Source organism: Oncorhynchus gorbuscha, linkage group LG24 (assembly GCF_021184085.1).
Source record: "Oncorhynchus gorbuscha isolate QuinsamMale2020 ecotype Even-year linkage group LG24, OgorEven_v1.0, whole genome shotgun sequence".
Taxonomy (NCBI): Eukaryota; Metazoa; Chordata; class Actinopteri; order Salmoniformes; family Salmonidae; genus Oncorhynchus; species Oncorhynchus gorbuscha.
In genome coordinates, this window is record NC_060196.1 from 56,692,608 (window position 1) to 56,720,448 (window position 27,841).

The 27,841-nt window shown below is 43.0% G+C and overlaps 1 pseudogene across 1 annotated transcript; it reads left to right on the forward strand.

The window, feature by feature from the left end:
* On the forward strand, window positions 1–27,809 carry LOC124012583 (annotated as a pseudogene). The gene is made up of 11 exons (XR_006834741.1): window positions 1–145; window positions 6,354–6,505; window positions 14,588–15,400; window positions 16,062–16,697; window positions 18,874–19,049; window positions 21,608–21,719; window positions 23,746–23,821; window positions 24,612–24,775; window positions 25,022–25,298; window positions 25,625–25,793; window positions 26,067–27,809. The product of XR_006834741.1 is annotated as a thyroid hormone receptor-associated protein 3-like (transcript).
* The last annotated feature ends 32 nt before the right edge of the window (window positions 27,810–27,841 follow it).

Sequence of the window (27,841 nt, forward strand, 5' to 3'; positions counted from 1 at the left end):
GTAATGTTAGCTAGCTAACTGATTGCAACATGTTCAAGTAGGAAGCAGAAGGGGGTTGGACGCATGTTCATTCAGATTACTGGTAAAGTGAACAGTGCAGACTGACTGTAGGCTATTTCGCGCCCAAGAAACTGCTTCCTACCAGGTAAGAACATGCCATAACAGCTTTTCAGTTAGTATATTTCACAGGTGTAGCCTACAATAGTTCCTGTCTGATTAGTAGCGTGCTTTTAACTAATACTATGCCCTTTTAAATCAATTGAGGTGGGCGCAATCCTCAAGATTGGACAAATCCAGGAAGGAAATTTGACCTCGATAGCCACTGCTGCGTAGTAAAGGCGACCAAAATGTGGCTCACATTTGGCAGCTAACGTTAGTGGTGGATATCGTTTTTACATTACGATATCTCAAATGTATTTTACATCAAATAAAAGACATGTCGTCGTGTAGTTTAGGTAAAATATGCGGTGTCCTTGTCCTTAGCAACTCGCTATTCGGTGTTTTTTCGGGGGGTTGGTTTGGCTAGCAGAGCAAGCCAGTCAGCTTGCTAACTGTTGTTAGCTTTGTTTGTTGTTGTTGCAAACATTACTTGGTTAGATTTATAAATAAACTAGCTAGTTTCGTGTCAAACAAGTCTGAGCTAAGTGAAAATGCTTTTTTGCTTTTACAAACCAATATTTTTGCTATTGCCGTTTTTTAATGGTCAGTCAAGGAAGCTAACTAATGTTACCCAGTTACCCTCACCCTGCTCCACTGATAAAATACCAAAATATGACTTCTTGTCTGTCTACTCTCATTATAGAGCTCAGTGTTGGGCCAGAACTGTTTTGTTAGAGAAATAGGCAGGCATTAGGCCCAGTGCAACATTTACTGTGAGATCCAAGTGAATCCTGTTTAGTAAGTTGGTTTGCAGCGCAACATAATTGTTGTTCCTTGGACAGGAAATACCACTTTTATAACTGAACAGACCATGAGACTACCTACATTAGGCTACATTCCTATTTCATAAAGGTGCTTCTCTCTGTGCTATGAACAAGTACAAAGATTGATTAATGCCCCTTGACATAGTCCACATTTTGTTTGTAGATTATTTAATACATTTTTGTACTCTGGCTGTATTCAAAATGTGTTAAATATTCTACACACAATACCCCATGATGACAAAGTGAAAACATGTCTAAAAAAAACATTTTTGCTCATTTCTTAAATGAAATACAGAAATGTCTCATTTACATAAGTATTCACACCCCTGAGTCAATACTTTGTAGAAGCAAGCACCTTTGGCGTCGATTACAGCTGAGTCTTTTTGGGTAAGTCTCTAAGAGCTTTACACATCTGGATTGTACGTTATTTGCATTATTCTTTAAAAAAAAATATTCAAGCTCTCTCAAATTGATTTGTTGATCACTGCTAGACAGCCATTTTCAAATATTGCCATAGATTCCCAAGCTGATTTTTAAATCAAAACTGTAACTAGGACACTCCTGAACATTCAATGTCGTCTTGGCTTGGTAAGCAGCTCCAGTGTTGAGTTGGCCTTGTATTTTAGGTTATAGTCCTGCTAAAGGTGAATTCGTCTCCCAGTGTCTGTTGGAAACCTGGTTCAGTCGGCTTTTTATCAAGGGTTTTTCCTGTAGCTGTATTCCATGGAATTTTATCCTAAAAAACTCCATAATCCTTACCGATGACAAGCATACTTATAACATGATGCGGCCCACACAAATCGCCCACTTATCAGGAGAACATCCCTGGTCATCCTGATCTGGCGGACTCACTAAACACAAATGTTTTGCTTAGAAAGGATGTGTTGGAGTGTGACCCTGGCTATCCGTAAAAATAAATAAATAATTGTGCCGTCTGGAATTTTTTATCATTCATACTTTTGATACTAAAGTACATTTAAAACCAAATACTTTTACTTTTTTACTGGGTGACTTTTACTCAAGTATGAAAATGTAGTAGTTTTTCCACCACTGGCCACCAACATACTTGTGTTGGATTTGACCAAAACATAACTCTTTGTATGTCTTTGCCACATTGTTTGCAGTATTAAAAGTGCAATATATGTAGAAATCTCTCCGCCATTTCCTAGTTGCTACATTTCTAACAGTAAAGTTTGACAAACACTACACAATGATTGCTGGTTATCATTGTAACATCAGAACTGTGGATTTTTCTCTTTTTTTTTTTTTGCCGTTTGAAGCTAGTGTACAAAACAGAAAGTAAAAGATGCAATAACAAATCTTAAGCACAGGAAGCATAGAAATAGTGTATATAGAACAGATCTACCGCTTCCTAGACTTGCTTTTTAATGAGAGTGACAGGTGTACAACTCAAATTTCTATGTGAATTTGGTTGGGTCACCCAAAAAGTTAAATATTGTAGCTTTAAGTGCTTTGTTGCAAACAGGATGCATGTTTTGGAATATTTTTATTCTGTACAGACTTCTTTCTTTTCACTCGGTCATTTAGGTTAGTATTGTGGCATAATTGCAATGTTGTTTATCCATCCTAAGTTTTCTCATATCAGAACCATTAAACTGTTTTAAAATGACTGAGTAGTTTCCTTCCTCTCTGGCAACTGAGTTGGAAAGGACTACTGTATCTTTGTAGGATTTGGGTGTATTGATACACCTTGCAAAGACTAATAACTTTACCATGCTCAAAGGAATATTCAGCATCAAGCTTTTTATTTTATTTACACATCTACCAATAGATGCCTTTCTTTGCGAGGCACTGGAAAACCTCCCTAGTCTGTGGTTGAGTCTGTGCTTGAAATATGCTACTCTATTGAGAGACCTTACAATTATCTGTATTTGTGGGGTACAGAGATGGGGTAGTTATTCAAATATCATGTAAACTTCTATTGTTGTCTATACAACTTATAATGTGATTTGTTAAACACATTTTTACTCTTGAACTTATTTAGGCTTGCCATAACAAAGGGGTTGACTACTTATTGACTCAAGAAATTTCAGCTTTACATTTAAAAAAATAATTTTCTACAAGTGAAATTCCGCTTTGACATTATGGGATATTGTCTGTAGATCAGTGACACAGAATCTCAATTTAATAATCAGGCTGTAACCCAAGTAAATGTGGAAAGTAAAGGGGTGTGAATACGTTCTGAAGACACTACTACCTTACAGTTAACCCCTCTCAAATATTTGAAAGGATCTTGTTTTCTTAGCAATAAAATAGAAAACGCAGAGCACTTGACCCCTGACCCCTGACACTCTCTCTTGGACCCATTTGGGCATAGCGGTCTCTACTGGTAATGGATACATTTTGCTAAGTCTTTGGAAACCAGTGCTAGCAATGCTGGTGTTATTGGAAAAAAATATTGTATTTCTTCATTCAACATTTTGTTTTGAGTGGTCCGGAGTTTTAGATGAGTTGCTTTAGAGTTTAAGAAATGCACTTAAAAAAAATATATATATATATATGATCTGCAGAGAATGCGAGAAACTCCCCAAATACAGGTGTGCCAAGCTTGTAGCATCATACCCAAGAAGGCTCTAGGCTGTAATCGCTGCCAAAGGTGCTTCAACAAAGTACTGAGTAAAGGGTCTGAATACTTATGTAAATGTGATATTTCATGTTTTATATATATATATCCATTTCTAAACCTGTTTTTGCCATGCCATTATGGGGTATTGTGTGTGTGTAGATGGATGAGAAGGATAAAAAAATATTTAATCCATTTTAGATTAAGGATTCAACGTAACAATGTGGAAAAGGTTAAGGGGTCTGAAGCAGAGCCAGACATTACCCCCCCCCATGGAGTTTCCACAGGCTGTGTGTCTTGGTTCTATAGTCTCTCTTCACTCCCCACCCACACTACCATGCATTATGGTTATGGCTGCAAAATATAGACAAGCTGTTGCTAAAAGGCATTCTAAGCCATTCTCTCAACTGTCTTGTTATAGATTCTGACATTGTGTAGCTTCTATTTTTTTAGCCATGTTTTGACTTTTTTTCTCCACAGGCACTGTGAAGGTCATTTGGTGGGGGGGGGGGCTTTTGGGGATACTGGCGACTGCCAGGGGGTCAAGCAGGCGAGGGCAGTGGGTCTTGTTGACAGGGGACAAGTTGTCAAGTCACTGTTCCAGACCTGAGGTCTCAACCGTTCTAGAAATAGCCTGTGTCCCAAACGGAACCCATTTCTCTATATAGTGCACTACTTTAGGCCAGGGCCCATAGGACATAGGTTGAGAATAGGGTGCCATTTGGGATATAGTCAGTCAGTGATGATGAGGTCTCCAGAGGACAAGCCAACAGAGCAGCAGGACCTTCTGGCTTCTGGTTGCTGATAGGCTCCAATAAATCTCTGGGGGCCACGATTGTGACTGTGTAGAGATGATTTTTCCTCATTGTGTCGGACATTTTGTCGTGAGGTTTTTTTATTTGACAGTGTGAAATTGTGTTGTAATGCATTTGTTTATTTGCTAAATAACTTTTTCTCACCAGCTAGTTTTATTGTAGATTTGTGTGTAGGCTAATAACTTCCTCATTCTAGGCTCGTCTACTTTTATCTGCATGCATGAATTTGGAGCACTATATAAAACACAAACGTTTATACTTAAATCACCCCATCCCTCCTGTTGTTGGACAGGTACATCTAGTTGTATATTTAGTTGTCTTTATTTCAAGGATGTCCACTTCCTTGTTCTACCTCACATCATACCCAAACCGAACGCGCGTAATTTGATATGTCCCCCCCCCCCCCCCACACACACACCAAATGCGATCACGACACGCCGGTTGAAATATCAAAACAAACTCTGAACCAATTATATTAATTTGGGGACAGGTCGAAAAGCATTAAACATTTATGGCAATTTAGCTAGCTAGCTTGCAGTTGCAAGCTAATTTGTCCTGTGATATAAACATTGAGTTGTTATTTTACCTGAAATGCACAAGGTCCTCTACTCCGAAAATTAATCTACATATAAAAGCTCAACTGACTCGTTTCTAGTCATCTCACCTCCTTTTTTTCTTTGGATTGGCATCTAACTTACATAGTATTACCACGACGACGAGCGACCTCCATCTTTCAATCACCCGTGTGGGTATACCCACGTGCCATCTCATTGATTATCTGCTTCAATAAACCAATGAGGAGATGGGAGAGGCAGGACTTGCACCGCGTTCAGCGTCACAAATAGAACTGACTTCTATTTTTGCGCTTGGCAACGCAGACGCTCGTTGGCGCGCGCAATGATTGAATAACATGTATGTGTAAATGTATTTTGCAACACGCACATGACGCGAGAGGTGTGGTCAGCATGTCAGGACCTTATATGGTGTCTGGTTCTACTTCTTGGTTCTACCTAAGAGTAGTCTGGGTAGCTGCTAATGGGCTCATGACTAAGGAGATGATTGTGGACTACAGGAAAAAGAGGACCGAGCACGCCCCCATTCTCATCGACGGGGCTGCATTAGAGCAGGTTGAGAGCTTCAAGTTCATTGACATCCACATCACCAACAAACTAACATGGTCCAATCACACCATGACAGTCTCGAAGCAGGCATGACAAAACCTGTTCCCCCTCAGGAGACTGAAAAGATTTGGCATGAGTCCTCAGATTCTCAAAAGGTTCTACAGCTGCACCATCGAAAGCATCCTGACTGGTTGCATCGCTGCCTGGTATGGCAGCTGCTCGGCCTCCAACCGCAAGGCATTACAGAGGGTAGTGCGTACTGCCCAGTACATCACCGGGGCCAAGCTTCCTGCCACCCAGGATCTATATACCAGGCGGTGTCAGAGGAAGGCCCTGAAAATTGTCAAAGACTCCAGCCACCCTAGTCATAGACTGTTCTCTCTGCTACCACACGGCAAGTGGTACCAGAGTGTCAAGTCTAGGTCCAAGAGACTTCGAAACAGTTTCTACCCCCAAGTCATAAGACTCCTGAACATCTAGTCAAATGGCTACCCAGACTATTCACATTGCCCCCTCCCCTCTACACCACTGTCACTAGGATCTGTAACAGTGGACTGTGTTTTGTAGACATTACCCTTTGCCAAAGTTTCAAAAAGTGCAAGGGCAATTTTGAGTTATTGCACACATGCACTTCAGAGTAGGCGTTCCCTAACGGAAATCTGCAAATTAATGCTTGAACGGGCCAATAGGATCTCACTAGCTCGTGCTTGGCTCTGCCCACTAATTAATTTGCTCCCATTGGAAATGACTCTGGTCTATCTTGTTTTTTAAATTTTTTAATAACTATCTTTGCTTATGGTATCTGTGCTTAGTTTGGTCAACAAACAGGTTGGGTACTGTTACTGTATAAAACACCCAAGTGTATTACCAGTGCATACCAACATCACTCATCCATCTCGTTGTTGGACAGGTAAACCTCTAGACAGGCCTGACAGTGGAGATGTCTAAAGCGCCAGATGGCCCCGCACGGACCCGCTCCAGGTCAAAGTCCAGGTCCAGGTCTTGCACACGGTCTCGTTCCAGAAGCCGCTCCCGTTCCAGGTCCAGGAAGCACCGCTACAGGTGAACTTTATAATCACTTCCTTCCTCTAGTGTATGGTGACGTGTCATCAAACCCTGTTTTCCATACATTCCTGGGACATATGAGAATGAGACACATTTTTGCATTGTAATTTCAGAATGTCCATAATATATCTGGTGCTAATAGTGGAATGATAGTTTCACATTTATGAATTACTCGCCAGTGCTGTGATTGGCTGTGATATTTGATTTTCCCGTGCTGGATTGACATCTGTTGTCAAATGAGGGAAAGCTGTTCTGACTGGGTGTAGTGGAAATCGCACATTTCCTGGTTGCTGAAATTCTACATTGTTCACTTGGTTCTTTTTTTCACAAAGTCAATTAATCTAAATCGCTGTGAAATATATTTTCAGTAAATAACAAACATTGTTTTTACAACTGTTTGTAGCTGGCGGAACAAAAGCAACTTTGGTTTTGGTCCACCAACTTTAAACCGCTGTAAAAGCAATATTATGTGTTATTTACTGAAAATATATTTCACAGCGACTTTGTTATTGAAAAAATATTTCTCATTGGGTTTAGATAGTACAATTTCCTACAAACTTCAGTGCTTGTTTTCTCACTGAACGATTTATGCTAGATAACACCGCTACAAAGTCTGAACAGCTTTCCCAGTTTGATAACTGAAGCAGCTCTGGCTGGAGAAATCAATAGGCCAATATCATAGCCAATCACAATACTGACAGGCAAGTACTAAAAAAATTATCTCTCTAATTTTGTCAAACTTATGGACGATTCACTATATATATATGTATACGTGTGTGTATGTATGTATATACATACACACACACACACACACACACACACACACACACACACACACACACACACACACACACAGTGGGGAGAACAAGTATGATACACTGCTGATTTTGCAGGTTTTCCTACTTACAAAGCATGCAGAGGTCTTGTCATTTTTATCATAGGTACACCAACTGAGAGAGACGGAATATAAAACAAAAATCCAGAAAATCACATTGTATGATTTTTAAGTCATTAATTTGCATTTTATTGCATGACATAAGTATTGGATAAATCAGAAAATCAGAACTTAATATTTGTTACAGAAACCTAACAGAGATTCCTGTAGTTCTTGAACAGGTTTGTACACACTGCAGCAGGGATTTTTGGCCCACTCTTCTATACAGACCTTCTCCAGATCCTTCACGTTTCGGGGCTGTCGCTGAGCAATACAGACTTTCAGCTCCCTCAAGATTTTCTATTGGATTCAGGTCTGGAGACTGGCTAGGTCACTCCAGGACCTTGAGATGCTTCTTACGGAGCCACTCCTTAGTTGCCCTTGCTGTGTGTTTCGGGTCATTGTCATGCTGGAAGACCCAGCCACAACCCATCTTCAATGTTCTTACTAAGGGAAAGAGGTTGGTGGCCAAGATCTTTCGATACATGGCCCCATCCATCCTCCCCTCAATACGGTGCAGTTGTCCTGTCCCCTTTGCAGAAAAGCATCCCCAAAGAATGATGTTTCCACCTCCTTGCTTCATGGTTGGGATGGTGTTCTTGGGGTAGTACTCATCCTTCTTCTTCCTCCAAACACGGTGAGTGGAGTTTTGACCAAAGCTCTATTTTTGTCTCGTCAGACCAGTTGACCTTCTCCCATTCCTCCTCTGGATCATCCAGATGGTCATTGGCAAACTTCAGACGGGCCTGGACATGCGCTGGCTTGAGCAGGGGGACCTTGCGTGCGCTGCAGGATTTTAATCCATGACGGCATAGTGCGTTACTAATTTTTTTCTTTGAGACTGTGGTCCCAGCTCTCTTCAGGTCATTGACCAGGTCCTGCCGTGTAGTTATCGGCTCATCCCTCACCTTCCTCATGATCATTGATGACCCACAAGGTGAGATCTTGCATGGAGCCCCAGATCGAGGGTGATTGACCGTCATCTTGAACTTCTTCCATTTTCTAATAATAGCGCCAACAGTTGTTGCCTTCTCACCAAGCTGCTTGCCTATTGTCCTGTAGCCCATCCCAGCCTTGTGCAGGTCTGTAATTTTATCCCTGATGACCTTACACCCTCTCTGGTCTTGGCCATTGTGGAGCGGTTGGAGTCTGTTTGATTAAGTGTGTGGACAGGTGTCTTTTATACAGGTAACGAGTTGAAACAGGTGAGTGGAGAACAGGAGGGCTTCTTAGAGAAAAACTAACAGGTCTGTGAGAGCTGGAATTCTCACTGGTTGGTAGGTGATCAAATACTTATGTCATGCAATAAAATGCAAATTAATTACTTAATCATACAATGTGATTTTCTGGATTTTTGTTTTAGATTCTGTCTCTCACAGTTTGAGTGTACATATGTTAAAAATGACAGACCTCTACATGCTTTGTAAGTAGGAAACATTGATTTTGCAGGATATCAAATACATGTTCTCCTCACTGTATATACTACCTTTCAAAAGTTTAGGGTCACTTATAACACTTTTTTTCTCCATTTAAAATAACATTAAATTGTTCAGAAATACAGTGTAGACATTGTTAATGTTGTAAATGACTATTGTTGCTGGAAACGGCTGATTTTTAAAGTAATATCTGCATAGGTGTGCAGAGGCCCATTATCAGCAACCATCACTCCTCTGTTCCAATGGGACCTTGTGTTAGCCAATCCAAGTTTAACATTTTAAAAGGATAATTGATCGTTAAAAATTATGCAATTATGTTAGATAAACTGTTGATATGATTAAAGAGGCAATAAAACTGGCCTTCTTTAGACTAGTTGAGTATCTGGCGCATCAGCATTTGTGGGTTTGATTACAGGCTCAAAATGGCCAGAAACAAAGACATTTCTTCTGAACCTAGTCAGTCTATTCTTGTTCAGAGAAATGAAGGCTATTCCATGTGAGAAATTGCCAAGAAACCGAAGATTTCGTACAACGCGGTGTAGTACTCCCTTCACAGAACAGCTCAAACTGGCGCTAACCAGAATAGAAAGAGGAGTGGGAGGCCCCGGTGCACAGCTGAGCAAGAGGACAAGTACATTAGTGTCTAGTTTGAGAAACAGACGCCTCTCAAATCAAATGTATTTATATAGTCCTTCGTACATCAGCTGATATCTCAAAGTGCTGTACAGAAACCCAGCCTAAAACCCCAAACAGCAAACAATGCAGGTGTAAAAGCACGGTGGCTAGGAAACATTCCCTAGAATGGCCAAAACCTAGGAAGAAACCTAGAGAGGAACCAGGCTATGAGGGGTGGCCAGTCTTCTTCTGGCTGTGCCGTCTGGAGATTATAACATAACATGGCCAAGATGTTTAAATGTTCATAAATGACCAGAATGGTCAAATAATAATAATCAGTCGTTGTCGAGTCAGCACCTCAGGAGTAAATGTCAGTTGGCTTTTCATAGCCGATCATTGAGAGTATCTCTACTGCTCTTGCTGTCTCTAGAGAGTTGAAAACAGCCGGTCTGGGACAGGTAGCACGTCCCGTGAACAGGTCAGGGTTCCATAGCCGCAGGCAGAACAGTTGAAACTGTAGTAGCAGCACGGCCAGGTGGACTGGGGACAGCAAGGAGTCATCATGCCAGGTAGTCCTGAGGCATGGTCCTAGGGCTCAGGTCCTCAGAGAGAAAGAAAGGGAGAATTCGAGAGAGCATACTTAAATTCACACGGACACCGGATAAGACAGGAGAAGTACTCCAGATATTCCACACTGACCCTAGCCCCCCGACACACAAACTACTGCAGCATAAATACTAGAGGCTGAGACAGGAGGGGTCAGGAGACACTGTTGCCCCATCCGATGATACCCCCGGGCAGGGCCAAACAGGAAGGATATAACCCCACCCACTTTGCCAAAGCACAGCCCCCACACCACGAGAGGGATATCTTCAAACCACCAACCTACTACCCTGAGACAAGGCCGAGTATAGCCCACAAAGATCTCCGCCACGGCACAACCCAAGGGGGGCGCCAACCCAGACAGGAAGATCACATCAGTGACTCAACCCACTCAAGTGACGCACCCCTCCTAGAGACGGCATGAAAGAGCACCAGTTTTAACCCCTGTAATAGGGTTAGAGGCAGAGAATCCCAGTGGAAAGAGGGTAACCGGTCAGGCAGAGACAGCAAGGGCAGTTCGTTGCTCCAGAGCCTTTCCGTTCACCTTCACACTCCTGGGCCAGACTACACTCAATCATATGACCCACTGAAGAGATGAGTCTTCAGTAAAGACTTAAAGGTTGAGACCGAGTTTGCGTCTCTCACATGGGTTGGCAGACCATGGAGCGCTATAGGAGAAAGCCCTGCCTCCAGCTGTTTGCTTAGAAATTCTAGGGACAAGTCCTCAACTGGCAGCTCAATGTCAACAGTGAAGATGCTGGCCTTCTAGAAAGAGTTGCAAAGAAAAAGCCATATCTCAGACTGGCCAATAAAAATAAAAGATTGCGGTTGGCAAAAGAACAGACACTGGACAGAGGAACTCTGCCTAGAAGGCCATTATCCTGGAGTCGCCTCTTCACTGTTGACGTTGCGACTGGTGTTTTGCGGGTACTATTCAATGAAGCTGCCAGTCATTTTGTTACAAATTTATCCAGAACTTTGCATAATGAACATTCACAAATAATGGCTAACTTCTTGTAGCAGGCATTATAGAAAATGAACAGGGGTCTCATTTAAACAATCTCTCAAGCTCAAGTCCACGTTGCTAGTGAGTAGCCAGCTAATCTTAATATTTCAAGTTTAGCCAACTTGCATCTATTTACTCGGTAACAAGGTAAAACAGTTGAATTGTTAAGAACACACCCCTCTGTCTGTCTCCAGCTGTTTGAACAGCATGCTAGCCCGTGGGCTTTTAACATGTTGAAAGCGAGTGGCCTACCTTATTTCTCAGAATGAGAACGAGTTGCCAATTCCTTATTGAAATGCCTTTTTTTTTTCATGCTTATTGCACGTTTTAGACAGCTATTATAATAGTATTTGGTCAAAATGCTGATAGTGGTACCGCAGTGCCATGTGTGACAAACTGAGCATTAATTTTCCAAAATCATCATACTCTTGTGGTAGTAGTGTCTGCTCTGTGCGCAATTTGAGGAGTTGAGACATGAAAGCGTGTCGGTAGAAAGCTTAACTTCTTTCTCCATTACAGTATAATAATGTTTCTATATGTTATACTGTTAATATGAACCATTTTGTTGGACCAAACCTCAAATGCCAATAGCGATTTGAAGCAGCTTGTCAGAGGAAGATGTGATCTCTCACCTTTGTTGTGGGGGGTTGAGCGTGAGCAGAGAGAGGAAGTGGCGACGTGACATGTTTCACCCTCGCAAAAATAAACCCTATGCATTTCTGTGTGCTTATTTTGGACAGAAGCTTGTTGCCTGCGGAGACATGAGCATCTAATATAATTATTTGTGTGTCCATTTTCGGGAAGTTTTGTCTTTCATAATCAACAAACATAAGCACTGCATCCCCAATGGGTGCATAAATACATACATAAATCACAAGCAATAAATCACAAGCAATAACTACAGCAGACAACACATGGATACAGTCCATAATTCCGTGTGGGAATGAAGGATTTCTGGCCTCTGTATCGGCGGCCTGGCGGTAGGAGCTGGTCCTGGTTCAGTGGATGCAATAACTACAGCAGACAACACATGGATACAGTCCATAATTCCGTGTGGGAATGAAGGATTTCTGGCCTCTGTATCGGCGGCCTGGCGGTAGGAGCTGGTCCTGGTTCAGTGGATGCAATAACTACAGCAGACAACACATGGATACAGTCCATAATTCCGTGTGGGAATGAAGGATTTCTGGCCTCTGTATCGGCGGCCTGGCGGTAGGAGCTGGTCCTGGTTCAGTGGATGCTCCGTCATTCTATTCATATATCTGGTGTAAATTGGAAGGTCCACACAGCAGAGGGAGCAAAACTGACGAGACCAAAAAGATAACATGAGAACAACGGACATAAATGCTCATAAAAACAACAACCAGGATTCATGCAATATAACAGTTAGGCATTTCGATCAACATCATACATTCAAATTAATACGATATATCGCCCAGCCCTAAGTAATACTGTGAAATAATTTTAGCGCTATATACATAACATATTTATAATGTATATTTTTTTAAATGATAAGTAAATAAAATCCTGTCTTGCACCTTTTTTAAGATATACTATTGGTACACTGTTGAGTAAAAGGTTAATTTTTATCCTTTTTCTTTGCTAGGATAAACATTTTTACTTCGTATTTATGATGGGGTTAAAATGGCCGCCTCTTAACCAGAAAACACATTTTATATTATACAATCTATTTCTCATCAGTCTTCTGTTTTGAACTGAGACCGAATGAACTAATGCACCTACATAACATGCAGTCACTGACCCATAAGTTTTATTCATTATTGAATCGTTCTTTTGTTACATAATTTTAAGATGAGTGAGTCATCATTTGGGTCAGTTCTTTGCCCTGGAGAAGGGAGGTCAAACAGCATTCAGCACTTTGTGAGTCTGTAATGACTTCCATGAGGAATTATGGGCCCAGTGTTGGTTACATCTCAACTTAGTTATATGACTGAGCATGTTTTTATTGGCTATTGTTAAAGTTGGATTCCCCCACAGGCCACTGTGTGTGTTTGCCATACAGTGACTTGATAACAGGATGCTCGGGACCTCTTTCGGTGAAATTCTTTTATGTAAAAAAAGTGTACCTTTTTTTTATTTAACTAGGCAAGTCAGTTAAAAACAAATTCTTATTTTCAATGACTGCCTAGGAACAGTGGGTTAACTGCCTGTTCAGGGGCAGAACGACAGATTTTTACCTTGTCAGCTCGGGGATTTGATCTTGCAACCTTCCAGTCCAACGCTCTAACCACTAGGCTACCTGCCGCCCCAATGCACAAGACAAGCGCTGTCCATAATAAATGCCTTGTCCAAAAGGATGGCAGGAAGTGCTTTCACAAAGAGAGAGACGTGTCGGAAGGAGAGGAAGTGTTGCCTAGCCAGGTCAAACGCCCTCTTCCCACTCCCTCCTCCTACAGGGATTAGAGTAGAAATGCTTTCCCATGTTGGCCCAACTCTTTCCACTGCTCTAGTCCCTTCACTCACACACTCGTCAGATAAAGGGAGTCCCTCACTAACTACTGTGAGTACGCTATGTGGCTCACTGCTCCCAGACTCTTTCAATGAAAAATCTCGAGAGGTAAGTGGATGGGGGATTTTATACACTGGATTTGGCAGTTTTTTTCCCCACTGCGGTACATGGGTAGAAACCAATATCCTGTTCGCTTGCTGTCTGGGTTGTCGTTCTACTTCACATTCTTTCTTTATTTACAGTCCTTCTAAAATGTGCCTGCTACTTTGCATTTTCCTGGATTTGTAGGAGTAGTGTGCCGATGTACTATGGGGACGCTACTTTCACTGTTAGTTATTTTTCTGCTTCACATTATTTCCATGGATTTAAGCACCGAATCCTTTATATGTGGTGGAGGTAATAGTCTTCATGTCTAAAACCTCCAGCATTTAACCAAATACGTTGGCTACGTCTTCGTTTGTTGGTTGAGAATGTCACAGGGTAAGCAGTATGAACATGTTGTATTCCATATGGTGCCTGATTGGGGATTTCTCCTTCACTGTCCATCACGTTACTCAAAGGGCACCTTGAAGTGAAGTTGTTTGAACGTTGAGTGTCTTCAGAGGGAAAAGGTTGGAGGAGGATCCTGGCTGCGTTGGTCCCTGGCTGTTTTTTAATAGGCGCTAGTGTGTGGTTTAGTAGCTCCTCCAAGTGGACAGAATACTGTAACGCAGTCCCACCACTGCCAGTTAACAAACCGACGGTGTAGGTTATTTAGCCTGACCGTCTGTTCTCTCTGAGTGAATTGTCTGGAGAATGAAAAAGGGGCACACCTGAGTTGGCGAGGTGCAGGCTGCCGAAACAAAACCATTTTATTATTTTACTCTGACTGTATACTCCTCAGTCCAACTTAACCAGACAGGGTTGTGTCAAGGTGTACATATGTTTACTGTTTTTGTCATGTTTAGGCAACCTTCTGAACAGTGTACCAACATTGACTTGGCTACACAGTATCTTTAACAGACTTCTCTCCTAGTTCTAGGTCACGTTCCCGCTCCAGATCTCACTCTCCGTCCCACGGCAGGAACTATCCCACCAGAGACTACCAGAACAACCGGGGTTACCAGAGGGGCTACAACCGTGGCTTCCGCAGACCCTTTTACTTCCGCGGTAGAACCCGGGGCTTCTACCCTCGCCAGGGTTACCAGAGAGGAGGTAACAGCTACGGCTACAGAGCCAACAACTGGCAGGGGGGAGGCTACCGGGATGGGCCGCCCCACGACCAGGACCACCACGGTCCTCACAGCCCCAGGAGGGGGAGATCTCGGTCCCGCACGCCCCGGAAACGCTCAGGCAGCCGCAGCCACTCCCGGTCTCGATACTCTGACCGTTCGTCCTCCAGGGGTTCCCGACGGTCCCGGCGGCACCACAGCTCCTCTTCCCGCTCCTCTTCCCCGCGGAATCGCCGCAGCAGCCCCGGCTCAGGGAAGCCTGGCTCTAAAGATGTAAAGGACAAGACTACACCAGCAGAGGCCAAGGAGGAGAGGGGAGGGGCTGGGGAGCAGGTAGGAGGACCAGGGGGAGAAGGCAGCAGTCATGATAAGGCCTCTGCTGGGAAATGGCAGGGTCTGAGTGACTATAACAACAGCCCCAAATGCAGCAGTCCGGCTGTTGGTGCCAAACAGGGGAAGTCTGACCCCAAAGGGTCATTGTGGAGAACCATGGGCAGCACTGGCGGTGTTCCCTCTACCAAGAGCCCACCGGGCTCCACCAGTGGGTTTGGTTTTTTTGGCAAGGAGGATCCCACCAGAGCAGACGATAAGACTGCTATTTCCTCTGCTTTCAAGAAGTATGTTACCCTTTTACCCACTTTTTCTTTCCAGTTTGTGATTTGTAATGATTTATTTTAAGATTGTTCAGTCTGCACAGCTACAATAGAGTTAAAAGAATGGATGCCATTGCCACTTCTCAATTTAAATGCATATAACAAAATTGGAAAAGTCACTGCTGTAGTCCTCTGCATTTTTTAAATTATACCCTTATTTTACTGGGTAAGTTGACAGAGAACACATTTACAGCAACAACATGGGGAATAGTTACAGGGGAGAGGGGGGTAGAATGACTCAATTGGAAGCGGAGGATGATTAGGGGGGGGGGGGCACCAGAAGAAAGAGTGCCTCCTACTGGCCCTCCAGCACCCCTTCCAGCAGCATGATATCCCTCTAATTTAAGAGGTGATGGTTATGTAAGTATCATTATTAAAACATGAGTCTTGGTCAGTCTATTCTAAGTATTCAATGTCATTCCCTGGTATTGTCAGTCTTCTGTGGTTGTGTAGTCGTGTTTCATTAGATCATCCAACATTCTACCACGTGATGAAGTGTCTTTCATTTTCACATCAACGCCCTGTTAGAACACCTGGATTCTGTAACGATAATAGATTTGAATCAACATTCTCCTTTGTATAACACAATGTAAAGGTCCATATGCTTCTCTGTCTGATTGCCCAGGTTCTTGGCAGAAAACAAGAACAAAAAGCAGCAGCAGGCGGCGGCAGAGTGGGAGAATGGCCAGGACGGAGACAGCAGAGAGAAAGGGAACAGCAAGATTGGAGGAGGCCTTTTCAACATAACAGCAGCCTCCTTCAGCTCCAAGGCCGATAAGTCTCTGCCCTTCCTGGAAAGAGCCGAAGAGGCCTTCCTCAAGTCTCAGGCTGCTGAAAGAGAGGAGGAGGAGGAGGTGGTCAAGCCCAAAGGAGCCACCCTGACAACACGGGATGTGTTTGGGAAGTGGGAAGACGAGCCCCATTACTACCCCCCGGGGAAGGATGAGGAGAGACGGAGAGACACGGCCGAAGACGTGGATGAAGACCTGGAACACATGGAAGAGGAGCTTTACCGCAGCCGCAAGCAGGCCTCCAAGAAAGAAGAGAAGTCCAAGAGGAAGGAGAAGAAGAAGGAGAAGAGCAACAGGAGGAGTCCATCTCCCGTCAGTGCAGCAGTGCCCCCTAGGGGTTCAGGCAGCGGGGAGAAGGACAGGCCCCTAGCCCTGTTCCCCATCAATAGGTTGGAGTCACACCTACCCCGGTCCTCTGGGAAGAGGGAGGGTTTGGAGCACAGTATCAACACATTTGATGAAATGCCCAGGTAAGCAGCATCACCAATGTCCATCAACAGACTGATTGGATGGTTAATAGTTTCTGAAACTGGCCTAGTTCTTAACTTCTTGGCGCACCCATCCCATTAGCGAGATCATTTTTGTCAACATCCACTGAATTGCAGAGTGCCAAATTCAAATTGAATTACTGAAAATATTTAATTTTCATGAAATCACAAGTGGAATATACCAAAACACAGCTTATCTTGTTGTTAACTTCTTGCGTCGAGCCATCCGGGATAATGACTACAGCCTCCAGTCCATTACCATAACGCAACGTTAACTATTCATGAAAAACGCAAATGTAATGAAATAAATCTGCTAGCTCTCAAGCTTAGCCTTTTGTTAACAACACTATCATCTCAGATTTTCAAAATATGCTTCTCAACCATAGCAAAACAAGTATTTGTGTAACAGTATTGATAGCTAGCGTAGCATTTAGCGTTAGCATTCAGCAGGCAACATTTTCACAAAAACAAGAAAAGCATTCAAATAAAATAATTTACCTTTGAAGATCTTCGGATGTTTTCAATGAGGAGTCTCTCAGTTAGATAGCAAATGTTCAGTTTGTCCAAAAATATTCTTTATAGGAGAAATCGCTCCGTTTGGTACATCACGTTTGGCTACCAAAAAAAACAGAAAATTCAGTCATCAAAACGCCGAACTTTTTTCCAAATTAACTCCATAATATCGACTGAAACATGGCAAACGTTGTTTAGAATCAATCCTCAAGGTGTTTTTCACATATCTCTTCGATGATATATCGTTCGTGGAAGTGTGCTTTCTCCTCTGACTCCCATGGGAAAATGCCTGCAGTTGAAGATTACGCACCGATTTAGACAAAGGACACCGGGAGGACACCTGGTAAATGTAGTCTCTTATGGCCACTCTTCCCATGATATGCCTACAAATACTTCACAATGCTGCAGACACCTTGGGCAAACGGCAGAAAGCGTAGGCTCGTTCAGGGCACATTCACAGCCATATAAGGAGACAATGGAAAACAGAGCCTCAAATTCTGCTCATTTCCTGTTTGAAGTTTCATCTTGAATACGCCTGTAGCATCAGTTCTGTGGCACTCACAGACAATATCTTTGCAGTTTTGGAAACGGCAGAGTTTTCTTTCCAAAGCTGTCAATTATATGCATAGTCGAGCATCTTTTTGTGACAAAATATTGCGCTTAAAACGGGCACCTTTTTTTTTTATCCAATAATGAAATGGCGCCCCCATAGGTTCAAGAGATTAATCCACCTAGCGTGTCAGATTTCAAAAAAGCTTTACAGAGAAAGCAAACCAAGCGTTTATGTGACGACATTTCTCTCAGCAGACAAAACATTACAAACAGCTAGCAGCAAAGTAGATTGGTCACGAAAGTCAGAAAAGCAATAAAATGAGTCGCTTGCCTTTGATGCTCTTTGAATGTTTGCACTCACTAGACTCCCAGTTACACAAATGTTCCTTTTGTTCAATAAATTATTTAAAATCCAAAAACCTCCATTTGGTTGGCGCGTTTTGTTTAGTAATCCACAGGCTCGTGCAGGTCACGACAGGCATACGAAAATTCCAAATAGTATCCGTAAAGTTCGTAGAAACATGTCAAACGTTTTTTTAAATAATCTATCCTCAGGTTGTTTTTACAATAAATAATCGATATTTCAACCGGACGGTAGCTTTTTCAATAGGAGAGGAATAGAAAAGGTCTGCTCCATGCTGCTCGCGCATGCAAAACTCTGGGGACACTCAGCTATACACTGACACGATGTGATCATTCTCACTCATTTGAAACTTTCTAAAGACTGTTCACACCTTGTGGAAGCTATATTGAAAGGAATCTGGTTGATATCCCTTTAAATGGAGGATAGGCATGCAACAGAGGTTTCAAAATAAGAGGCACTTCCTGGTTGGATTTTCCTCAGGTTTTCGCCTGCAATTTTGGAAACTTTAGTGTTTTCTATACTATATCTATATCTGCCAATTATATGCATATTCTAGCTTCTGGGCCTTCACTTGGGCATGTTTTTCATCCAAACATCAAAATACTACCGCCCTAGTCTCAAAAAGTTAACTCTGCGTATAGTTTTGGATATGATCGAGGGGTTAACATTTTTATGGAACTCTGTCACGGTCTTGAACACAATAGTTTCAGCTTGTCTTTCTCTTCTCAGCTCCTCTGGAAGTCTGACTAAGGAGCGTGGTTTGTCCAGGGATCTGGTGCATCCCAGTAAGAAAGATCCCGGACAGTTCCGCTCCATTTTCCAACACATACAGGCTGCTCAACTCCAACGCAGCCCCTCTGAGCTGTTTGCGCAGCATATTGTCACCATTGTGCACTACATCAAAGGTAAGCGCTGCTTATGGTTGACCGTATTACCAGTCATGACTGAAGTCAGATTCCACGGGATCGTTTAGTCACGGTAATTAGGCCTCTCCAAGCTCTGATACTGCTGATGGTCAATAGTAGCCTACCAAATTTTGCTAATGTCATCAAACACCGCATGAGCTCATGTTGTGCAACATTTCTATAGCCTATGCAATTGCTTAAGAAAACAGAGTGATGGCCTGAATTGTTCCATCAGCTTTCTATAGACTTTGCCTACTATATTTTTCTCAAGTTTCCTAATATTAACCTCATTGCTTATATTTACAACAGGAGGCTTGTATATATTTACAACCTGGCTGGCTTGAAAATGAACCACAGAAAAGAACCCTCCATTTGCTATGCATAGTGGTCAAAAATAGGAAAGATAAAGAAAAACCCTGGAATGAGTAGGTGTCTACACTTTTGACTGGTACTGTATTTTAATTAACACTCAATTACCGTGAGACCAGCAGTTATATACTTGACAGTCACCGGCTGACAAAATGTTATGACTGCCACAGCCCTACTCTGACCCACAACAACACCTAAACAGTAACCACTCGGTGAAGGAAGTCGGTGATAGCAGATCTATGGGTTGATTATTAAAACGGGCTGCATCCCAAATGGCACATTATTCCCTTTTACAGTGCACTATAATGGGGTATAGTGTTCCATTTGTGACTCAGTGTTCCATTTGTGACTCGCGCAGGGTATTTATTGGTTACCATGACGTTGTCTGTGGCTTCGGATACTGAGGAGGACACAGCCGTGGGGCTTGGATTCGGAATGCTCAGTAGTTCCATGGAGTGTTGACTCACTAGTCCTTTTGTAGGGTTTGACGTAATTCCGGCATTGTGAGAACATTTTCAGGTATAAAAAAGATGAGCTGACGCACCTCCAATGTTTGTAGAGGTGCTGACTAACGGAGGAGGGTAAACTGCATACAAATGAAGGGAAGTCACGCTGTGCTCTCAACAGTTTAATGGATACACCTAACCAATGTTTCAGCACACTCAGTGTGCGACATTCTTTAAGTCCTTTTGAATTTAAACAATTGTCTGAGTTGGAGACGTCCACGGACTAAGAAAGGTTGTCTGTGCCTTCAGATTGGTATTCAAGCCCCTTGATTTATACCACATGCTGTTACAGCCTGAATTCAAAATGGATTAAATATACATTTTTAAATCTCACTCATCTATACACTATAACCCCGTAATGGCAAAGTGTAGATGTGTTAGGAATTTATTAAAAATTCAATACAGAAATGTCTAATTTGCATAAGCATTCACACCCATGAGTCATTACTTTGTAGAAGCACCTTTTGGCAGCGATTACAGCTTTGACTATGTCTGTATCCGCGTTGTTCATCTATATTTGGGGGTTTTCTTCCTGGATTTTCTCATGCTCTGTTAAGGTAGCTGGGGAGAGGCGGTGAACAACGCAAGTATTTCCACAGACTTCCAGTGGGATTCAAGTCTGTGCTTTGGCTGGGCCACTCGGACTTTCACATTCTTGTTGTGAAGCCATTCCAGCATTGCTTTGGCTGTATGCTTGAGGTCCATGTGTGGATGGAACGTACATCTTCGCTCCCCAATCTAATGTTTGCTCTCTGAAGCAGGTTCTCATCAAGGATTCGTCTGTATTTGGCTCCATTCATTGTTCCCTCTATCCTTAGCAGTCTCCCAGTCCCTGCCTCTCTAAAGCACCTCCATAGTATGATGCTGCCACCACCATGCTTCATTTTTAGGAATGGTGCTAGACGGGTGATGAGCTGTGCCTGGTTTTCTCCAGACATGGAAGCTTTACATTCAGGATATTTTGCCTTTATGCTCTTGAGTCTTTCACATGCCTTTTTCTCAGGAGTGTCTTCCATCAGGCTACTCTCCCATAAATCCCAGATTGTTGTCCTTCTGGCAGCTTCTCCCATCTCACATCCCCGACCAAGGTCACCTCCCAGTTGCTCAGTTAGGTCGGACGGCCAGCTCAAGGCAGAGTCTGGGTAGTTCCGTATTGTTTCAGTTTCCCCTATGATGGAGGACCACTGTGCTCTTGGAAACATTCACTGTAGACATTGTTTTATAGTCTACAGACAGTTCCTTGGACTTCATGGTATAGTTTTGGCTCCGACATGCACTGTCAACAGTGGGACTAAATACATGTTTCTTTCTAAATCGCGTCCAAACAATTAAAATGGCCACAGGTGTACTTCAATCAAGTTGTAGTGACGATCGAAGGAAATTGCATGCACCGGAGTGTCATGGCAAAGGGGGTGTGAATACTTATGTCAATGTATGTAAATGATGTCAATTCGATGCATGTGTTTTGATTTTCAATCTATTTGCAAAAATGTCAACATGTTTTCACTTTGTCATTAATGGGGTATTGTGTCTAGATCAATTTAACTCCATTTTGAATTCAGGCTGCGACACAACAAAAATGTGGAATGAGTCGAGGAGTATGAATACTTTCTGAAGGCCACTGTATGTAAGTATTGTCTGCGTTAGTGGTGTCCAAATATAAACATTGTATCTGTCCTCCAGCACAACATTTCCACTCTTCAGGCATGACTTTAAGTGAGCGATTTGCCATGTACCAAAGAAAAGCAGCTGAGATGGAATTGATTAAACAAAGGAAGAGTCCAGAAATCCACAGGTAAGTCATTCTCAACCAACATTGTAGAAAATACAGATAACTGCCAAAATAAAGGAAACCCTTGAGGAAATGAGGGATACAAAGTATATTGAAAGCAGGTGCTTCCACACAGCTCTGGTTCCTGAGTTAATTAAGCAATTAACATCCCATCATGCTTAGTGTCATGAATAAAAATGGCTATGCCTTCATAGGATGACAATGCACCCAGCCGCAGGGCACGAGTGGTCACCTGAATGTTTTGATGAGCATGAAAACGATTTGAACAATATGACATGGTCGTCTCAGTCATCAGATTTCAACCCAATTAAACACTTACGGGACGTTCTGGTCCACAACCATCAACAAAACACCAAATGATGCAATTTCTCATGTATCATCCCTCCAATATCAAATGTATTTATATAGCCCTTCTTACATCAGCTGATATCTTAAAGTGCTGTACAGAAACAAAGCCTAAAACCCCAAACAATACAGGTGTAGAAGCACGGTGGCTAGGAAAACTCCCTAGAAAGGAAGAAACCTAGAGGGGAACCAGGCTATGAGGGGTGGCCAGTCCTCTTCTGGCTGTGCCGGGTGGAGATTATAACAGAATATGGCCAAGATGTTCAAATGTTCATAAATGACCAGCATGGTCAAATAATAATAATCACAGTAGTTGTCGAGGGTGCAACAAGTCAGCACCTCAGGAGTAAATGTCAGTTGGCTTTTCATAGCCGATCATTGAGAGTATCTCTACCACTCCTGCTGTCTCTAGAGAGTTGAAAACAGCAGGTCTGGGACAGGTCAGGGTTCCATAGCCGCAGGCAGAACAGTTTGAAACTGGAGCAGCAGCACGGCCAGGTAGACTGGGGACAGCGAGGAGTTGTCACGCCAGGTAGTCCTGAGGCATGGTCCGAGGGCTCAGGTCCTCCGAGAGAATTAGAGAGCATACTTAAATTTACACAGGACACCGGATAAGACAAGAGAAGTACTCCAGATATAACAAACTGACCCTAGCCCCCCGACACAAGCTACTGCAGCATAAATACTGGAGGCTGGAGACAGGAGGGGTCAGGAGACACTGTGGCCCCATCCAATGATACCCCAGGACAAGGCCAAACAGGCAGGATATAACTCCACCCACTTTGACAAAGAACAGCCCCCACACCACGAGAGGGATATCTTCAACCACTAACTTACCATCCTGAGACGAGACAGAGTATTGCCCACAAAGATCTCCACCATGGCACAACCCAAGGGGGGGGTGCCAACCCAGACAGGAAGATCACATCAGTGACTCAACCCACTCAAGTGATGCACCTCTCCTAGGGACGGCATGGAAGAGCACCAGTAAGCCAGTGACTCAGCCTCTGTAATAGAGTTAGAGGCAGAGAATCCCAGTGGAGAGAAGGGAACCGGCCAGGCAGAGACAGCAATGGTGGCTCCAGAGCCTTTCCGTTCACCTTCACACTCCTGGGCCAGACTACACTCAACTATAGGACCTACTGAAGAGATGAGTTTTCAATAAAGACTTAAATGTTGTGATCGAGTCTGCATCTCTCACATGGGTAGGCAGACCATTCCATAAAAACGGAGCGCTATAGGAGAAAGCCCTCCATCCAGCTGTTTGCTTAGAAGTTTTAGGAACAATAAGGAGGCCTGTGTCTTGTGACCGTAGCGTACGTGTAGGTATGTACGGCAGAACCAAATCGGAAAGATGGGTAGGAGCAAACCCATGTAATGCTTTGTAGGTCAGCAGTAAAAAGCAATTCTGTTTTGTGACCCAATTCCATATTAAGACACTTTGTTGGTGTTTTCTTATTTTGACAGTTACCTTTAAGTCTGCCTTTTGACTGACATTATGAGATTTATTTAACACAAATCAAACATTCTTCGTGGATTTATAAAGGTGTGTGTGTCGCTGTTACTCCAAAATAGTTTTGAAAAATATTGAATATTCTTTTGAGACCGTTGTGTGACCAGTACGTACACACGTTTAGTGTAGCTGTATCCAACCGTCCTTCTGTTTTGTGTGTCCCCCTCCCAGGAGAATCGATGTCTCCCCCAGTGCTTTTACCAGACACTCTCACCTGCTTGAGGAGCTGGAGGACTGCAGCTACAAGGTGAACGGCCTCTTTTGGCATTTGAAGTAAAACGGGGATTTGAGACGATCCAAACTGAGCAGCAGTGTTCAGCTTTGTGCTTTTCTTTTAAAGGAGATAAGAGTCTAAATCAAAAGAGCCCAGTTGTGTATTGTAATGCCAAGCGAGCCCCCCGAGCCTAAGAGATCATATGGTTATTGAGCTGTTATGTACGTACATACGTACCCACCCAAGCAAAGGCTAACAGGAAGTGACTTAAGATGCTGTGTCCAAGCATCTCAAGGGACCCTAAGCAATGCCGTTGTAAGTATTTTTCTCAAAACAAACAAGCAAAATGTATTCAAGTTCAGTACAAATGATTGTGTTTTTGAAAATCTTATCTTAAAAACTGCTGTTTAACTATGAGGTGTGTAGCTGTCTAAATGTGTGTCTGTTACTTGGCCAAGTTACTCAGTTTAAATAGAAGCCTTAGAAGGTTAACTTAGTTTCCATTAACACACATTATACTTGAGTACATACAAAATACTTTGATATTAAACATTATAGTTATTTGAAAGAAAAGCTGTTAACATCAAGTTGGCCTTATATCTCAGGAGGGCTGCATTTTGTGTCATCAGATGGGGTCCAAAACTAAAACTGTTTAACAAGTTCTGTCTTTTTTTTAAAAACTTTTGAATGTGAAAAGACATCATTACTTCATTATATTTTGTCCATTGATAAAGTTATTAAGTGGTAGGATGGTAAATTAGAAGTTGTGTTGTCCGAAGCGAAAGCGATCACTAACATAGACAACACTTCTATATCTACACAGGATCGGGGTAGAACAGCCAAAACGGACCCAATGGACCTGCGTCTGGATATAGAGCGCCGTAAAAGGTTTTCTGGGAAGGAGCAACGGGACGGGGGCAAGGGCTCCCAAGGACCCAGCCAAGAGAGGTCCTCAGAGAAATCTTCCAAACGCCACAAGAAATCAAAGTAGGCTTATTATATCTTAATGTAAAATCACCTCCCTATAGTCTCTTCCCATTGTCTTACGTCAGACAGCCTGATGAGCCGGTAGCGTTGGAATGAAGCAATCATCCTTTTTAAATTGTATCTTTGATTAAAGCTATATGTGACACATTTTCACCCTTATCCATGATTTCCTGTTTTGCACTCCCAACTATAGAGGCAGTCAAAATGGAGACTAATTCAGATTGCCTCTTTACCCTTCACTCTCAGAAAAAACAAGAAGAATCGTAATCGCTCTCCATCCTCCTCCTCCTCTTCCTCCTCCTCTCCATCTCCCTTCAGAGAAGGGTTCAGAGGTAAAAACCACATGATGGGGGAGGAAATGGAGCATATGGACCAGGGCTACAGTAAGCCTCGCTTCGGGTCCCGTGACTATGAGGGCCCCATGGATAGATGTCCCCCCCGTGACTATGAGGGCCACATGGATAGGGGTCCCCCCCGCGACTATGAGGGCCCCATGGATAGGGGCCGAGGACGTGGAGGATTTGTAAGTTCTGCTCTCCGTGTGGTGTATTCTACTGTTACTGCCTAACTGCACAATTGGAATGATGTGATTGATTGTCTTGTAATATACATCAGTGACATTTACAAACACAACACTCTGACAATAGGCCTGATTCCTCTTTTCTCCACAGCCAACTGAGAGCCCCTAGTGTTCTCTCTCGTTCCCTCCCTCTCTCCCCCTCCTGCTTTCTCTCCCCCCCTGTACTTGTCTTTTTCTCTCTCCCACAGCAAAACTGACCCAAGATTGGTGTCTGGGGCTGTAGAGTGAAGTTGCCCATAGTCTGACCAAGTTTGTTCTGGTGGTTTCAGCTTCCCAGAGTAAGAGGAGGAGGAAGGGGCTGGAATAGGGGCAATTACCAAGGTAACACAAGCAGCAATGGCAACCCCCCTCCTAATATGAACGCCGCCCCCCCAGAGCGCCCCCCCAGATGAGGACTGGGACCCAGAGTACACCCCCAAGAGCAGGAAATACTACTTTGTGAGTTTCACCACTTCCTGTTTTAGCACATGTTATTTCTTTGTCTGAAATGGCACCCTTTTCCTTTTTTTATAGTACACTACATGTGACCAGTGATGCTCTTGATTTGAATATGGAAACCTGTTCTTAATTGTGTTTCAGTATTGTGATCGTTGATCTTCTTAGCACTCAGGGACATTTAATAGAACATGAATACGTTAAAACATGTTCCTCTACTGATGCTGGTGCAGTGGTTGTTTTCACTGACCTCTCTCTGGCCCATCCACCTTACAGCATGATGACCGTGAGGACGAGAAGACATGGCTGGAGAGCTGTGGCCGAGGGGTCTTTCCCCACAGCAGGGGTCGCTTCATCTACCGCAAGGGGGGCAGAAGCCCCAACAAGTGGACTCATGACATGTTCCAGACTGGCGAGGAAGGGGGTGGGAACAAGGAGGAGGAGCACCACAAAGAGTTGGACCAGAAAGACGACAACCAGGCCGCCGTAGACCCCGCAGCTTCCTCCAAACTGTAGTAGAGGACTAGGCCCTGTTACTTCTCTTGCTCCTCCTCATCCTCATCCTCTTGCTCCTCCTCCATCCTCTTGCTCCTCCTTCATCCTCTTGTTCCTCCTCACCCATCTTCTACCACCAGAGCTTTCTGTCCATTTGTGAGAGGTCATGTGATCCTCTGAGATCATCTCTGTGTAGGCTATAGGAGCCTGCACACAGTCACATCAGACTGTACATGATACACTGGTCTTTGTATTGTTGAGGCAGTGCCACTTTCAGTAAGTTGTGAAAGATGTTGAATTGAACTTGAGTTAAGAGCAATAGTTTTTTATTTTAATTACTTCTAGTAATTTGTTTCTCTTTCTGAGTGTTTAATTACTACCAGTAATTTGTCTTTGTTTATCTGTCTGTATTTGTTTTGTGAACAGCTGACTGGTTTTCAGTTGTTTTCTGGGTCTGCAATGGTGATGGTATTGCAGCTACATTGATTTAAAACTTCAAGGACAAATTATTTTCCCTGTTAAGACATTGAAATGACATGCATTTGTGCCTTAAAGTTTATATTCATACATGGTGATATATGTGCATTGCTCTAATTCTGTGCAAATGTTCTGCTGTACTAGCTAATGCAAGCCTTTAGCTAAACATGTGTTTTGGGCAATGATACGTTTCTGAGGGTATTTGCATAACCATTTGGACTCTTAACTCTCCACCCCATTGGACCAACCTACTGTGGGTACTGAACTCCCCACCCCATTGGACCAACCTACTGTGGGTACTGAGAACTCCCCACCCCATTGGACCAACCTACTGTGGGTACTGAGAACTCCCCACCCCATTGGACCAACCTACTGTGGGTACTGAGAACTCCACATTAGAGTTTCTCAGATTGTCCCATTTGAGAATTCTTCATCATATCCTAAGCATTTTCATTACTGCCAATACTTCTGCTCTCCTACTTTTTGGGGGGTTGAGGTTTTGTGTGGTGCCCCCCCTCCTGTTGATACTGGATGTTTTTCTGTTTTTAAAGCAAGGATTTTCACTGTGTAAAATGAAAGGACTGTGACAAAAAATAGTTTGTTTCCGAGTAAATTAAAAAAAGTTTAAAAAATAATATTGTTATTGAGGCATTTATCTTGGGAGATAAGTGTTTATATAGGATACTGTATGTTTTAATAACATTTTTGAAAATGGATCAGTTTATGGGCTTGTCGGAGTCCTTCAGTAATGTTCTTTATCCATAGGTAAACTTGGACTGTTGAGGTTTATGTCATAAGATGTAGAGAACATTTCCCTATATGTGGCAAGTACTGTCAAAGTATAATTGTTGGGTGGTTAAACAGGTGAGTAGGGTTTAGTGAGGTACTGGGCTGCTTTGTTTGGCCTATCCAGACTGTCCTGTACTGTAGGACTGTGATTTAAATTTTTGTTTTTTTATGCTACATTTGAAACTGACGCTAACATATTTTCTGTTACTTCAGAGCTTTGAACTACTCTTAAATGTTCAATAAATACGTTCTCCGGTTCGCTGGAATTGTTTTGTCAATTATTGCGTTTT